At 38.5% G+C, this 18023-nt stretch overlaps 1 protein-coding gene across 1 annotated transcript in view; it reads right to left on the reverse strand.

Annotated features, from left to right (window-relative positions):
* The window catches only part of ZNF485 (zinc finger protein 485), a 76781-nt gene extending 62838 nt beyond the window's left edge, over positions 1-13943 (reverse strand). The window contains exon 1 of the mRNA XM_072739408.1: positions 13816-13943. The gene's annotated coding sequence lies outside the window, so the exon portion shown is untranslated. The remainder of the gene's footprint in view (positions 1-13815) is intronic.
* Between the last annotated feature and the right edge of the window lie 4080 nt (positions 13944-18023).

The following is an 18023-nucleotide window of genomic DNA, read 5'->3' on the forward strand; positions in this document are numbered from 1 at the left end:
GAGGGAGCATAAGTAATTTAACAAATGATGTTGGGGCAACTGATTCTCCATCTGGAAGAAAACTAACATTTCCTACCATAGGAGGAAAACAGAAAAATAACTATTACATGAATTTAAGATCTAAATATGAACTGTGAAATATTCTTTTAGGGGAAAATATGTCCGTGTTTATGATGAGGGTTGGAAAGAATATTTCTTTTTTTTTTTTTTTTGGAAAGAATATTTCTTAAAAAAGATTTATGAGGCAAATATTCTAAGAAAAAAATAAATTTTAATACTTTACAACTAAAATTTTCTCAGTGACAATCCATAAATGAACTTAAATGCATTAGGCACAGATTGAAAAAGTATATTTGCAAAGCATATAGCAAACAAAAGATTTTTATCCAGAACATCTATGAAGACTCTCACAACTTTTTTTTTCCCCACAATTCTTAGAGAGAAAGCAATTAATGGAAGAAAAGAAACAGTGACTATTTACATATGAAAAGATACACAATGTCAATACTAGTCAGAAAAATGCAATTAAAACAGCAAAAATTAGTTTTATGAACATCAGGTTACAAAAAACTCATAAGCACAGTAATTTCAAGTTTTGGCCATGATGCATGAAAACATGAATTCTCATATACTGCTGGTAAAAATGTAAATGTGTACAACCCATTTAGAAAATATTTTGGGGGCAGCCCGGGTGGCTCAGCGGTTTAGCGCCGCCTTCAGCCCGGGGCTTGATCCTGGTGAACCGGGATCTAGTTCCATGTCGGGCTCCCTGCATGGAGCCTGCTTCTCCCTCTGCCTGTGTCTCTGCCTCTGTATGTTTGTGTGTGTGTCTCATGAATGAATAAATAAAATCTTAAAAAAAAAAAAGAAAGAAAATATTTTGGCATTATCCTGCAAGCTAGTTATTCCATTCCTAAGTGTATTCCCTGGAGAAATTGTCCACCATATGGAAACAGAGACATGTACAAGAATGTTCATTGCATTTCTGAAATTGAGAAACATTGGAAACAACCTAAGTTTTCATCAATCTAGAACTGGATAAAATATTCTGATTTATGCATACATCAAAATATCACAAATAAACCATATCTGCATATTGCAACGTGAATGAATCATATAAAACAAATTTCACTTTTTTTTTTTTTTTCAAATTTCACTTTTAAAAAGCAAACTGCAGGGACACCTGGGATGCTCAACAGTTTATTTTTGGAAATAAAAAATGTCAACATTTTGGCTTTTGAGACCACTGAGTCTGTCTTGGATAAGAAGACAGGGTACCCACTTGGGACGCCTGGGGGGCTCAGGGGTTGAGAGTCTGCCTTTGACTCACGTCAGGATCCCGGGGTCCTGAGATTGAATCCTGAGTCGGGCTCCGCGGCAGGGAACCTGCCTCTCCCTCTGCCTGTGTCTCTGCCTCTCTCTGTGTCTTTCATGAATAAATAAATAAACTATTTTTAAAAATCACACTGCATAAAGACACAGTTTGACAGCATTTATATAATCTTTTGAAACAGAAAATCTATATATTTATTTGACACACATCATTTTCTAGAGTATACTTTTTATTATTATAAAATGTCCCTCTTTGTCTCTAGTAACATTTTTGTCTTAAAGTCTATTTTGTCTAAGATTAGTATAGCCACTCCAGCTCTTCTTTAATTACTGCTCTAGAAGAGTTCTACAAGTTCTTGCAAAGCATCATCTGTTGTAACCCAGCCATTCAGGGTCTCTGCAAACTGTTCAATTTCAGTTTCAAAACTGCCAGGCTGCTCTGTAAGATGATTCAAAAACTCCTGAACATACTCTGGTAGAGTGGGATAATCCTCACAGCCACCTTCATAGGAATCTGTATAATTAGAAGAGTAACCTAATGGATAAAATTCAGGAGCGTTCTCAGACAGCTTAGACATCAATACAGGAGCTACAACCACCTGGGGTTTGGCCATTGCCGACTCCCAGTTCTGCGGCGGGATATTATCCTGTGAACTAGGTGGAGCTCTCTAGGGCCTCGTTTGTTCTGGGAGCGCCCCGGGCCGGGATCTCTTCCATCTGGTTATGTCCAATCTATTTGTATCTTTGAATCTAAAGTGTATTCTTTGTGGACAGCATATAGTTGGATATTGTTGAGGCTTTTATTTCAATCCAGTCTGACAATCTCTGGCTTTTTTTTTAATAATAAATTTATTTTTTATTGGTGTTCAATTTGCCAACATACAGAATAACAACCAGTGCTCATACCGTCAAGTGCCCCCCACAGTGCCCGTCACCCATTCACCCCCACCCCCCGCCCTCCTCCCCTTCCACCACCCCCAGCTCGTTTCCCAGAGTTAGGAGTCTTTATGTTGTGTCTCCCTTTCTGATATTTCCCACACATTTCTTCTCCCTTCCCTTATATTCCCTTTCACTATTATTCTCTGGCTTTTTATTAGTGTGCCTAATAACATCAAATGTAAACAAGTTACTAATATAGGAGAAGTTATGTCAGCTATTTTGCTAATTATTTTCTGTCATGTCTTTGTTACTGTTTTTCCTCTGTTCCTCCTTTAATGCCCTTTTTAAAATTATTAAGTACTTTCTAATACACCACTTTAATTCCTGTAATTTTTCACTGTTTTTGGATGCTTGTTCTAGGAATTAAAATATGCATCATAATTTATCACAATCTACTTCAGATTATACCAATTTAATCCCAGTAAAATATAGGAACTCCTTTCCTCTTTGTCCTATTACTGTCATACATATTATGTCTATTTATGTTATAAACTAATCAAAACAGATTATTGCTTGGTACAATCTTAGGACTTTTCTTTAAGTAGGCTCCACACTGGGCTTGAACTCACAACTCTGAGATCAAGACCTGACTTGAGATCAAAAGTCAGACACTTAACCAATAGAGCCACCCTGGAAATTAAGGAAAGACTGACTTATTTATAGACTCATATAGATTACATGTGATAAACCCAATAATACAATTTTTACAGCTACTGTTAAAACAATTGTATTTTAAATCAATTTTAAAAATAGAAAACATGGGGAGCCTGGGTGGCTCAGTCAGTTGAGGACTAATTCTTGATTTAGGCTCAGGTCATGATCTGTGGGTAGTGGGATGGAGCCTCACATCTGTCTCTTCCTCTGCCCCTCTCCCTGGTCACGCTTGCTCTCGCTGTCTCTAAGTAAATAAATAAAATATTTTTTTAAATAGAAAAAATATTATACTCTTTTTTATATGTTCCTGGGTAAGGGGCTTTTTTCCACTGCTCCTAATTCTTGGGTGGGGGGTGGGGGTTGGTGGATTCAAGTTATCATGTGGTGTCACTTCCTTACAATCTTAAAGACTGTCTTTAGTATTTTTTGTAGAGTAGATATGTAGCAACAAAAATTCTCTGTTTTTGTTAATCTAGAAATATTACCTTGTTTTTATTGTTTTTAATACACTTTGCTTTTTAGATGAGTTCTAGATTCACAGAAAAATTGAGCAGAAAGTACAGGAAGTTCCCAAATACTCCTTGACCCCAACACATCCACAGCCTCCCCCACTATCAACATTCCATAGTAGAATAGTGCATTTGTTACAACTGAATCTACACTGACATATCATCATCATCCTAAGTTCATAGTTTTTGTTAGGGTTCATTCTTTGTGTTTTATATTCTATGGATTTTGACGAATGTATAATGACATGTATCCACCATTATAGTATCATACAGGGTGGTTTCACTGCTCTAAAAATCCTGTTCCTAGTTATCTCTCCCTACCCCCCAACCCCTGGCAACCACTGATCTTGTTACTGTTTCCATATTTTTGCCTTTTCTAGAATGTCATGTAGTTGAAACCACACAATATTTAGCCTTGTCAGATTAGCTTCTTTCACTTAGTATAATATACATTTAAGATTCCTCAAGTGTCTTTTCACAGCATGAAAAGACCATCCCATTTCTTCTTAGCACTAATATTCCATTGTCTGAATGTACCACAGTTTATCTATCCTAACAAAAGACATTGTGATTGCTTCTAAGTTTTCACAGATATGGATAAATCTGCTATAAACATCCATATACATCCATATTTTTTTATGGACATAAGTTTTAAATACCAATGTGTCTGCTACATTGCACTGTAAGAGCATAGTTAGTCATATACATACACACACCCAGCTTTATTGAGATATAATTGACATTCATCACTGAATGAATTTCGGGTATACAGCATTAAGGTTTGACTTACATGTTGTGAAATGATTACCACAATAAGTTTAGTTAACATCTGTCATTTAATATAGATACAATAAAAATAAATGGGAAAAAAAAGAAAAAAATTCTCTTTGTAATGATAACTCTTAGGATTTACTCTCTCAGCAATATCACAATAACTCTCTTCATATATATCACATAGCAGTGGTGCCTACACTCATCATGTTATACATTATGTCCCTAATACCTATTTATCTTGTAACTTGAAGTTTGTGCCTTTTGACCACCTTCCTCCAACCCCCCTTCCTCCCACCCTTGCCTCTGGTAACCACAAATCTGATCTCTTTTTCTAGTAATTTTGTTGTTGTTGTTGCTGTTGCTGTTGTTTATATTCCACATATATGCGAAATCTCTCTTTCTCTGTCTGACCTATTTCACTTAGCATAATGCCCTCAAAGTCTATTCGTGTTGTTGCAAATGGCAGGGTTTCTTCTTTTTTTCATTAGTATGTTTGGTTTTATAAGAAACTGCCAAAGTGTGTTCAAAACTGGCTGTATCAACTTGCATTCCACCAACAATGAATGAGCGAGCGTTCCTGTTGCTTCACACTCTTGCCAGCATTGGTGGTGTCAGTGTTTTGGATTTACACCATTCTAACAAATGTGTAGTGGAATGGCCATTATTTTATCACTTTCACTTTTTAATATGGTAATTTTGCTAAATATAGAATGCTTGGTTTACAGGATAGTTTTTCTTTTTTTTTTTTAGTTTTTATTTTTCTTTCAGCACATTTTTTTTCCTTTTTCTTCTTGAGATATAACTGACATATAATACTGTGTAAGTTTAAAGTGTACAATATCTTGATAGGACACATTTCTATATTACAATATGATTATCACCATAGTGTAGGCTTTTTTTTACTCTTTTTTATACTTTCCCTTTGCTCTGCTCTGACGGGGTTGTTTGAAGATTTTGCCCTCTAGTTTACCTAATTCTGTTTTCCATTTGCTCTATTCTGATGCAGATGCTCTCTACTGCTTTTTTTTTTTTTCATTTCACTCATTGAATTCTTCAGCTCTACAGATTCTTTTTTGACTCTTCATTATGATTTCTATCTCTTTGATAAATACCTCATTTTGTTCATGTATGTTTTTCCTCATTTCATTGGACTGAGTTTCCTTGTAGTTGATTTGAGTTTCTTCAAAATAGCTATTTTGAATTCTTTGCCAGCTACTGAAGTAAAGTCCATCCCTTTGGGCTCAACTATTATCTTTTGGTGATGACATGTTTTCTTTATCTTCCTTGGGGTTTTGCATAACTTTTCACATTTGAAGTAGCAGACACCTCCTCAAATCCTTACTAGTTGCCATAGCATGGGGACTATTATTATTCAATGGCCCTCTTCTATCTGGGGCTTCTCCACCTTTGTATGGAAACTTCTGCTCCACACTTCTTTCTTCCTCTTGTGGCAGAATTTTTTTTCTTGTGGCAGAATTCTTAAGCCATTATGTCTTTCCTGGTTTTTATAAAACACCAAGCAGATGGCTCAAACCTCTCTTTTGTTTTCCAGAAGTTTGAGGATTCTCTCATGCCCACAGATCCTGGTCTGATTTTCGGATAGCACTCCATTTACTGATTGCTAGACTTCACTCTACAGCCATACTCAGGAGTGTGCACAAGGAGCCAGCCACAGTGGGAGAAGAGTGGGAAAAGATGTGTGTTTAGGACTCAGGATGTTTGGTGTGGGAGATCCTTGGGTGAGGCTGTCACACAAGCTCATCGGCAGACTTCTTGCAGAAGTCTGAAGGGTAGTCATCAGGAATCGTGTCCCTTCAATGCTTTGATAATCTTACATGCCTCCTTTCCTAATCTCCTCCTTCTACGTCTCAGAGAAACTGATTACTGTCCAGCAGTGTCTCACACTACTGGGGTAACTAAACACACATGCACTGCTTTCCTTTTCCCCTGCAAGAGAGGTTGCTGGAAGATAGTTAAACCTCACTGTCACCTCAGGGGATAGGCAGTGCTGGCAAAGATCCTCTTACTCTGTCTACTGCATCCAATCTCATAGTTTTGTTTTGTTTTTTTCCTCTAGTGATGTGCTGGAATCTCCCCCTTGGGAAGACTGGACTTCTCCAAAGTCTCTCTCATCTGTGTGTATCTGCCCAGGTCAGCACTTCATGTTTTCCCCAAACACAGCCAAGAGGGGCTGGGGCGGGTTCATCGGCTCTCCTGGTTCTGCAGCCCCTACTTAGGTCTGTCTGCCTATTGCTGAACACACAGGTGAGCAAGACTCCTTTCAGGTTTCTTGGCATATGGTACTGGATCCCACAAATCCTACAGAGGTACTTTTATTCATGAATGGGTGCCTAATTAAGTATTAAAGAAGGGAACAAGAAGGAAGAATATTGGTCATGCCATGATGCCGATGCTCCATTCAGCACTTGTCTTTCTATTGTTTTTGGTCTCCATTGTTTCTGATGAGAAATCAACTGTTAATATTATTGTATATGATAAATTGTTTTTCTTTTGCTTTCAAAATTTTCTGGTTTGGGTTTAACTATAATGTATCTAGTGGATCATTTGTATTTATACTATTTTGCATTTATTGAGGTTCATGAATGTATAAATACATTTTTCATCAAATTTAAGAAGTATTGGGGGCAGTCCCAGTGGCACAGTGGTTTAGCGCCGCCTATAGCCCAGGGTCTGATCCTGGAGATCCAGGAACGAGTCCCACATCGGGCTCCTTGCATGGAGTCTGCTTCTCCCTCTGCCTGTGTCTCTGCCTCTCTGTGTCTCGATGAATAAATTTTTAAAAATCTTAAAAAAAAAAAAACTTAAGAAGTCTTTGGACAGTAGTTATTATGCTTTCTATGCCTTTCTCTCCTCTCCTCTGGGACTCTCATTGTTTTGGTGATATGTCTGGTGGTGTTCCACAGGTCTCTGAGGCTCTCTTCACTTTTCCTCATTGCTCTTGTGCTTTCTGGTATCTAGACTGTAAAATCTTTATTGATCTATCCTCAAATTCACTGCTTCTTTCCAAGGCAAGTTCAAATCTGATGTTAAAAATCCTTCTACTCATTTTTTTTTTCATTTCACTCATTGTACTCTGCAAGTCCACACTGCCCATTTTTTAAAATAATCTTTTTATTAATGATCTCTATTTGATGAGCCAGTGTCATCATACTTTCCTTTTAATCTTTAAGCATTGTTTCCTTTAGTTCTTTGAACATAATTTATAATAGCTTCTTTGAACAATTTTCTTGTTAAGTACAGAATCTGGACCCCTTGGGAGATAGTTTGTATTGACTGTTATTTAGAATGGAAAACCTCTATCAATCTATCTTCATATTCAATGGTTCTTACTTATGCTAGATTAATCCTTTCAAACATATTTAGACTTGTTTTATGTCCCATAATATGGTGTAAGTATGCTATGTGTACAGATTTAATTTACTTAACAGATATACAGCTCTTCTCCTTTTTCTACTTAATTTTGTGTTGGATTTAGTACATCATGTTTTTCAATATATTTTTCCACCTCCTCCAAGTTATGGAATTTACTAGCATGTTTTTTAAAAAAATATTTATTTATTTATTCATGAGAGACACAGAGAGAGAGACAGAGACACAGGCAGAGGGAGAAGCAGGCTCCCTACATGGAGCCCAATGCGGGACTTGATCCCTGACCCCAAGATCATGCCCTGAGCCAAAGGCAGGCGCTCAAGCACTGAGCCACCCAGGCATCCCTAGCATAATGTTTTTCATAATATCTTCTTCTCTATAATATCTGTAGATATTATAATCTACATAATGGAATACATTGGAGTTTTTCTGTGGATTCTTCCATATTTTTTGCATAATCGTGTCATTTGCAAACAAAAACTATTTTATATCTTTCTTTCTAATCTGTATACATTTTATTTCCTTTTCTTGCCTTACTGTAATAGCAAGGGCTTCCAGTACAATTTTGAAAAAGAGTGGTAAGGGGACATTCTTGCCTTATAATAGATCTTAATGCAAAAGCATTGAGTTTCTCATCATTAAATATGGTATTAGCTATAGGTATTTTGCAGTCTTTTATCAAGTTGAGAAACTTCCACTCTAAACCTAGTTTACTGAAGTTTTTATCACACATTAGTGGATTCCACACATAATGGATTAAAAGCCATAAAAAAGGAAGAACATTACATTTACAACATGAATGGACCTTGAGGGCATTAAGCTAAGTAAAATAAGTCAGAGAAAGAAAGGCAAGTATGATCCCACTTGCATTTTTTTTTCTTTATTTTTAAGTAGGCTCCATGCCCAACATGGGCTTGAACTCACAACCCTGAGATCAAAAGTCACATGCTCTGGATCCCTGGGTGGCTCAGCGGTTCAGCGCCTGCCTTTGGCCCAGGGCCAATCCTGGAGTTCCAGGATCGAGTCCCGCGTGGGGCTCCTGGCATGGAGCCTGCTTCTCCCTCTGCCTGTGTCTCTGCCTCTCTCTCTCTCTCTCTCTCTCTATGTCTATCATGAATAAATAAATAAATAAATAAATCTTTGAAAAAAAACAAAAACAAAAGTCACATGCTCTGGGACGCCTGGGTGGTTCAGTGGTTGAGCCTTCAGCTCAAGGCATGATCCTGGAGTCCCGGGATTGAGTCCCACATTGAGCTCCCTGCACGGAGCCTGCTTCTCTCTCTGTGTGTGTCTCTCACAAATAAATAAATAAAATCTTTAAAAAAGAAAAAAAGTCACATGCTCTAACAGCTGAGCCAGTCAGGCACCACAATCTGTATTTTAACATATGATCTCACTTGTATTCGTATGTGGAGTCAAAAAAGAAAGAAAGAAAGAAAGAAAGAAAGAAAGAAAGAAAGAAAGAAAGAAAGAAAGAAAGAAAGCAAGAAAGGACAGATTGGTGGTTGCCAGAGGAAGGGGGAGAGGGTGGGCAAAATGGGTAAAGGTGGTCCAAAGGCATAAAATTCCAGAGTGCTGGGGTGGTTTAGTTGGTTACGTATCCAACCCTTTATCTCACTTCAGGTCTTGATCTCAGGGTCATGAGTTCGAGCCTTCCTTTGGGCTCCATGCTGCACGTGAAGCCTAATTAAAAAAAAAGGGGGGGGAAGTACAAACTTACAGTTATAAAATAAATATGTCACAGGGATGTAATGTACAGCATGGTGACTATAATTATACTATGTTGCAGATTTGAATGTTACTAATAGAGGTAACCTTAAAAGTTCTCATCACAAGAAAAAATTGTAACTGTATTGTGATGGATGTTAACTAGAGTTATGGTGGTGATCATTTCACTATATATATTAAGTCATTATGTTAGATACTTTAATATGTCAATTATAACTCAAAAAAATTAAATCTCAATAAAAGATAAGTGCAAATTTTTAAAAAGACTAAAAACCCAAATATGGGCAATAATATAGGGCAAAGAGTGCTCTTACACAATTCTCACACTGATAATATGAGTATAAAATGTTAAACTATTTTAGGGCAGCCCAGGTGGCTCAGTGGTTTAGCGCCACCTACAGCCCAGGACATGATCCTGGAGTCCTGGGATGGAGTCCCATGTCTGGCTCCCTGCATAGAGCCTGCTTCTCCCTCTGCCTGTGTCTCTGCCTTTCTCTCTGTGTCTCTCATGAATAAACAAATAATCTTTTTTAAAAAATGTTAAACTATTTTAGAAAAAAATCTGGCAGTTTCTTAAATACACACACCCTAGGGATGGGATAACTGGGTGACAGACACTAAGGAGGACACTTGAGGGGATGAGCACTGGGTGTTATATTGTATGTTGGCAAATTGAATTTTTTTTAATTTCATATACACACACTATAACTCAGAAATTCCAGTCCTAGGTATTTACCCAAGAGACATTAAAATATGTATCTACAAAAAAACTTGGAGCACAAGATTCACAGCTTTATTCCTTGTATCCAAAAACTAGAAACAATCAGATATCCGTCAATAAGAGAATGGATGTATTAGCTTTCTATTGCTGCTATAACAAATTACCACAAACAACACCCTTTTATTATCTCATATTTTCCAGAGGTCAGAAACACAGCATGGATTATATGTGTTCTCCTCTTTGGATCTCACAAGGATGAACTTGAGCTGAGCATCAGGTCTTATCTGTTGAGATAAGAATCCTCTTCCAAGTTAACTGGCTTTTTGCATAATTCTTTTCCTTATAGTGATGTGTAAGTGGCTTCCCTCCATCCTCAAGCCAGCAATGGTAGGTCAAGTCTTTCTCATGCTCTGAGCCTCTATGTCTCCCTCTTCTGCTTTTAAGAGTTCATGTTATTAAATTGGACCCACATGGATAATTCAGGATATAACCTCCTTATTTTCAGATCAACTTATTAGTAGCCTTAATTACATCTGCAAAGTCCTTTTGACCAAATAATGTAACATATTAATGGATGTAACACCAAGGGCAAAAGTCACAGGGGCCAAATTTTTGCCTACCATAATAGATAATATACTATGGTATACTCATAAAATAGAATATTACTTACAAAGTAGAAGAAAGAAAAATAAAATAAAATAAAATAAAATTTTAAAAAATAAAAAAAAAAACAAAGTAGAAGAAAGGATGGAAAGGAAAGAAATATACTATAAATATCAAATATTCTGTTAAGAAATCTTACACATGATAGTATATATGTGATTCCACTTATGTCTAATGATAACTATTTTACAATATACTCTTGAGTGTCCACCTGCATGTTCCTTTGATGATGATTACTTCCTAATTTCAAAAGATTTAAAATGTTTTAGAAAATAAAAATATCAGTAATAGAATCTAATTCAGCCATTTATTTTTTTAAAGATTTTATTTTTAAGTAATACACTCCATGTGGGGCTTGAACTCACAACCCCAAGATCAAGAGTTGCATGCACCATTGACTAAGCCAGCCAGGTGCCCCTCATTCAGGCATTTTTAAAAGATATGTTTAAAAAATTTTCAATCATAAGTGAAAATACTTACTTACCAGATGAAGAAACTGGGATGAGTTACTTAACCTCTCTGTTGAAGCAGTATTATCTATAATAGGGGGGTTTGGTGAGTATTAAATGAAATGATACACCAATCCTCAAAGTGTGGGCTCTGAACCAGCATCAGCATCAGCATCAGCATCACTTGGAACTTGATAGAAATGTAAATTATCTAGCCCCGTCTTCAAGTGGGGACTTTGATGCATTATGCTAAAGTTTGTGAACCACTGGGATAAAGTATTCAAAACATCTAGTACATAGTAATAATCATAGCTATCAATCTGTAGTATATAAAAAGCATTATGCTAGGGTTTTATATGCCTAATGTTACTTAACCACCATAACAATCCAGTGAGGTATCACTACAACCATTCTATATATGAGAAAACTGAGGCCCAGGGAAGATAAGGAGCTTAGATTCATTCTGTCTCATTCAGGTTTCTCATTTTGAGACATCAATGTAATAAGCCACAAATTCACTCACCTAGTCAATCACATGCTTGGCAACTCATTTAGTTTTTCACCTGATTTTATAGATTAAAAAAAGTAATTCCCAGAGAAGGAAAGTGACTTGCCAGGAGTCAAACAGTTAATGGAAGAGCCTAAAAAAAAAAAAATAATAATAATAATAATAATAATATTTTAAATGAAAAATAAATAACATTTTATTAAAATAGCTCAAGAAATGTATCCAGAGAAAATAAATTTGTTTATGCTTATCAGCCTCTTGGTAAGAAGAGTTGCTCACAGAGTTGAGAATATCTGGAAGCAACATCAATTGTCAATTAAAACACAAGGCAGGGCAGCCCAGGTGGCTCAGTGGTTTAATGCCACTTTCAGCCCAGGGCGCGATCCTGGAGACCCGGGATCGAGTCCCATGTCAGGTTCCCTGCCTGGAGCCTGCTTCTCCCTCTGCCTGTGTCTCTGCCTCTCTCTCTCTCTCTCTCATAAATAAAATCTTTAAAAAAAAAAAAAAAACACACAACGCAAATATCAAGTGGTTTTCCTTGTTTTTGATAAGTCAAAAGATGTTACTACTCAATTATTATTGTTTATTCAGAATGTCAATAAGAAATTTGACAAAAAAAGCAAAATCAGATCTATAAATACAGAGAACAAACTGATGGCTAATGGTTGCCAGAGGGGAGGGTTGCATACCCCTGGATTATGTGGTCACCTCTCATCCTGGTCTTTGCCTTTCACTACCTAATCCAGGGGTTAATAATGGAGAGGTGGAACAGAGACTTGATCTAACAGAAAAAGCTCAAAGAAAATCATGTCCTCAATTCATGGGAGAGAAGGGGAATTGCCTCCCAGGGTAACTTTATAAGCATTCCAGATAAACCAGGTGGCATTTGCAATAGGAAGCAGAGACAAAGATGCTGGACAGAAATAAGAGTTAGAAAGGTCTTAGGCATGTTGTGCCTGAAGTATCTGTGGAACAGACAGATAGAGATCTCCAGGAGGCAGCTGAATGCGTGGTTCTGAGCTCAGGAGGGAGGAAGCCCAAGATGAAGGTGATGATAGCAGAGTCACTGGCATTTTGGTGGTAACCAAAACCAGCAGTGAATCAGGTGGCTTACAGGAGAGAGACTGAGGATGTCAAATACAAGATCTGAGAGAAAGTCTCGAAGAATAGGCCATGAAAATATGAGAAAAAATCATACAAAAGGTAAAAACAAAACTAGCAATTCACATTTAAACACATTAGCTCTTCACTTATGGAAAATAAATAGAAAATAAAGAAGCAGGAATGTTTTTTAAAAACCAAGGGCATAAAGGTAAGAACTAAGACAATCAAAACAACCAAACACGGATAAAACAAAATCACACCAAGAAAAAAAGAAAATCTGCTTTTAGTTTCCAATGGTGCTTTTCCAGAGGAATAGAAAACTGCTTAAGGATTGACTTTAATAACAAGGAACCATCAGAGTTCAAGAGATAATTCCCAAAAAAGTGAAAAACTTGACTCCTGAATTGTGAAAAACAACATCAAAACTCTTTAGAGAAGGCCTGAAATAGAATGGATGGACATAAATGACCAGTTCTGCAAATCCCCTAGAATGTAAAGACTGCCAAGTGCACAGGGGAGCTCGGGCCTTCTTTCTCGATAATATAAAAATGGTAAGTTTTCCAGCTTAGTAGCCATCACAAGTAGACACTGGTTTACCCTCTGTTATCTGCTGGATGATACCTGCTCAAGAAACCCTAAAAGCCTATCAAAGGAGCCCACTGCTGGTTTCCACGTAGAGCGGCCGATTAGCAGCAACAGATGTGGACAACAGATCTGGCCTTTAAGGCAACTCCCTCACCCGCCGGCTCGGTGAACATCACCTCTCCAAGACCAGGTTTTATTTGCTTAAACAAACGGTTGTGAAAATTCAGAGAAATGCCCGCCGCTCGATCACCCACCACCGCGTCCCGCTAGGCTCCGAGCCTCCGCTACGCCTCCGTCCTCAGCGCAGGGGAGCCAGCCGAGGAGCGAGCCTCCGCCAGGGGGCGCTGCCGGCAGAGGCCAGCCGCCGTCGGAGTCGGCGCACGCGCGCAGGGCCGCAAGCCTCCCCGCGGGCGGCCCGCCTCGCCCCACCCCTGGGTCCCGCGCCACCCCGGCACGCACGGGCTCCTCTCGGCGGCGCTCTACCCGCCACGTCCGTCAGGAGACGCAGGCCGACCGCCGCCCGCCGCCCGCCGCCCGCTGCCCGACGCGGCAGAGCCGAAGGAACCCGCCTCAGGGCGCTCGTGCGCAGCGGGGCCGCGCGCGCAACTTCCCATCAGCCTCGGCGGGGAGCGCGCGCCTCCGCGGCGGGCGGGGCTGATCGCCGGGCGCACGAGCCGCGGGAGCCGCGGGGCTGCGCCTGGGGCGGGGGCGGGGCCGCGGGCTGCAGCCGCAGGGGGCGCGGGGCGCGGAGTCCGGGGGCCTCGGAGTGAGATGCGCCCGGGGTAGCAGGTCTTCTCCACTGCTTCATTATCATACTTGTTACGACGTTAGCCTCCACAGAAAACACAGTGACCCACGAAAATCTTAGGAACGTCAGAAAATACACACAGCCAAAACAATGGACACAGCTTCACCTCCCACTCTGAGACTTGGGGTTTAACCGTTGGACACACGATCTTACTGTAGTTTGCAGAAATGCGACCATATATACATAATTTTTATCACTATCCTTGCAGAAAACAATTTCTTGTAAAATCTAACACCAATAATTTTTTTTCCAGTGATAAATAAGTTCCATTCACAACAGCATCAAAAATTGTGCAAAATTATTATTCGAGTTAATAAAAGAAGTAAACCTGTTTAAAAAGGGGGGGCGGATCCCTGGGTGGCGCAGCGGCTTAGCGCCGCCTTCAGCCCAGGGCGTGATCCTGGAGACCCGGGATCGAGTCCCACATCAGGTTCCCTGCGTGGAGCCTGCTTCTCCCTCTGCCTGTGCCTCTGCCTCTCATGAATAAATAAATAAAATCTTAAAAAAAAAAAAAAAAAAAAAAGAGACTTGAATAGGTAGATATCCCTATGATTTTTTCCCGGAAAAGAAGACTCAGTCTTAAAATCAACAATATCCCAAACAGAATCTCAACGACTTTCTGTGCCTATTTTCTTTTTGCTTTTTATTTTATATCGTCTTATTTGACAGGGCCTTGTAACCTTAGAGGAAAAATAAGAATTTTTTGAAGAAAAAAAAAAAGAGTACTGCTTAACATATATTAAAATTCTATTATTATTTAAGTTTAGAATTGGCACCAAAGAAAAATAATATTTAAGAATGCATTACATGGTTAAAGAACCTAGATGCAATAATCTCCCAGTAGCAACGAACACAGAGTACTTAGAAATTATATATGAAAAGTAGATAGCAATCTTTGGAAAAGTGATTGCAAGTTTGGCCCAAAAAACTACAAGATGAAACTGAGAAAGCTTACTGTGCTAGAGAACAAGGAAGCACTCACAGATTAATGGGATAAAACATATACAGGAGCAAACTTGAGGAGGTACCTATTAGCAAAATCATGGGATCAATTAAAGCACTTAAAAACATAAAATTTTTAAATGAGGGAAGATACTTTCATTTCCAAGAAGATAAAGTAGATGTGCTTTTCTCTATTCTACCTAAGTACAACTAAAATCCCTGGACATTATATATAAAACAAATATAAGCAGACTGAAAGATGGAAAAAAAGGCAAAACAGCCATAGACTTCAAGATCCAAGGAATTAAAAAAAAAAAAAAAGATCCAAGGAATTGAAATAGTGATCTGTTCACTGGGTTTCCTTTTTGCCTCATAGATTTCAAATTTGTAGCAAAAGCAAGTGATGACCTGGAAACACAAAGGGGTGCAGATTAAAAAAAAAAAAAAAAAAGACTCGAAACAAGCCTACTCTGTCTAGCCAAAGGACCAGGAAAGAGGGAGCCCTCACAAGACAGAAAACTTCTAGTCCATAAGCACTATACCCCAGATAAATATCACAGAGGAAGAATTATGGCCTCAATCCCATCATGCCAGTAAAGACTAAGCAGAAGGCATAGACCTCTACCCTCACCTATCTATAGTGATGTATTTCAATTCCTCTTTCCCCTGTTGAGTTTATATTAGAAAGGCCAAGAAGGGAACTGGGACATTTGTCTCCATCCATTAGTAATGAGGCTATTCCTACCTCAGTGTCAGTGGAGATCATGTGGCATCTCAGAACTGGCAACCTCCCTCAAGAATGAAAAGGGAGAAAAAAAAAAAAAAAAAGAATGAAAAGGGAGGCCCCAACTCAGGTTTCAGAGAAGGATGAGTGGGAAACCTAGAATTGTACCTCCATTTGTCAGTACAGAGGCAGTGTTCCACAGTTCCCCTCCTGGAACAATGTCAGAGAAAGCCAGTTAAAACAGAAGATTTGAATAAGATCCAGCATGTTCTAAAATAATATGAAAATATCCAGGTTCCAAGGAAAAATCACTCATAACACTAAGAAGGAAGATCTCAAACTGAATTTAAAAAGACAACAGATTAAAAAAAAAAAAAAAAAGACAACAGATTTCAAAAGAACAGGATGTTAGAATGATCTGACAAAGATTTTAAAGCAGCCATGATGAAAATGCTTCAACAAGCAATTACAAACACACTTGAACTAAATTTAAAAACTGAAGAATATCACCAAAGGAATAGAAGATACAAAAAAAAAAAAAAAACCTTTCAAATGGAAATTTTAGTGGGACACCTGGGTGGTTCAGTAGTTGAGCATCTGCCTGTGGTTCAGGGCGTGATCCCAGGATCCAGGATCGAGTCCTACATCCAACTCCTTCAGGGAGCCTGCTTCTCCTATTACCTGTATCTCTGGCTCTCTCCCTGTCTCTCATGAATAAATACATAAAATCTTTTCAAAACAAAAACAAATGGAAATTTTAGTAATGAAAATTATAATAAGTGAAATTTAAAACAAAGTGGGCTCAAAATAAAAAAGAATGAAGCGGGGGGATGGAGGGCATTGGCTGGCTTAGTAGGTACAGCATGAAACTCTTGATCTCAGGGTTGTGAGTTCCAGACCCATATCAGGGATAGAGATTACTTAAAAATAAAATCTTAAAAAAAAGAATGAAGACAACAAAGAAAGGAATGGTGAACTCTAAGAGGAAACAATAGAAACTGCCTAATCTTCATATGCCACCTCCTTTATGAAGTCTCCTTAGCAATTCAACTAGGGGTGATTTCTTTCCAGGGCTTTGGACCCCAGCAATGCCCCTTGTCTTTGTACCTTCTCCCTTCCCCTACTGGGTTGTGATTTCTTTGAAGGCAAGACCTGTTTTGTGATTTTTTTTTGCACTTGGCAAACGATCACTAATAAATATTAAATTTGTCATATACTACCTTATATTGACAAATACATTTTCTTTTTAAAGATTATAAAACATACTTACCAAATTTGCCCCCAAGATGGCTCAATAAAACAGTTTCACAAGTAAAAAAATAAAAAAAGGGGGGATCCCTGGGTGGCTCAGTGGTTCAGCGCCTGCCTTCGGCCCGGGCGTGATCCTGGGGTCCCGGGATCGGGTCCCGCATCGGACTCCCGGAGTGGAGCCTGCTTCTCCCTCTGCCTGTGTCTCTGCCTCTCTCTCTATTTCCCTGTCTGTCATGAATAAATAAAATCTTTAAAAAAAAAAAAAAAAAAAAAAGGGAAGAAAAAGAAAGAAAAAAAAAAGAAACTGCCTATAATCTGAATAACAGAAAGAAAAGAGAAAGTAGACTTAAAAAAAAAAAAAAAACTAAAAGTCAGGGGCCTGACCAACTAAATTTGAAAAAATTAACATTCACATTATCAGAGTCATTAGAGAAGAAAAAGAGTAGCACTGGAAAAACACTTGAACAAATAATAGAGTAAAACTCTCCAAATTTGGCAGACATAAATATTCAGGAAAATGAGTAAAGCCCAAACAAGATAAAGCCAAGGAAATCCACAACAAAACCCATCATAATCGGGATGCCTGGGTGGCTCACCCGTTGAGCATCTGCCTGTAGCTCAGGACATGATCCCAGGGTCCTGGGATCAAATCCCACATCAGGCTCCCTGTGGGAAGTCTGTTTCTCCCTCTGCCTATGACTCTGCCTCTCTGTGTGTCTCTCATGAATAAATAAATAAATAAAATCTTAAAAAAAAATACCCATCATAACCAAACATTTGAAAATTAAAGATTTTAAGAATCTTGAAAGCAGCAAGAGAGCAGTGACATCTTACTTATAAGGGGGAAAACAATCTGAGTGACAATGCATTTCTCTATAGAAACTATAGAGACCAGAAAGAAGTGGCACAGAATTTTTCAAGTGCTGAAAGAAAAGAAATGTC

This window comes from Vulpes vulpes, chromosome 15, assembly GCF_048418805.1.
Source record: "Vulpes vulpes isolate BD-2025 chromosome 15, VulVul3, whole genome shotgun sequence".
NCBI lineage: Eukaryota > Metazoa > Chordata > Mammalia > Carnivora > Canidae > Vulpes > Vulpes vulpes.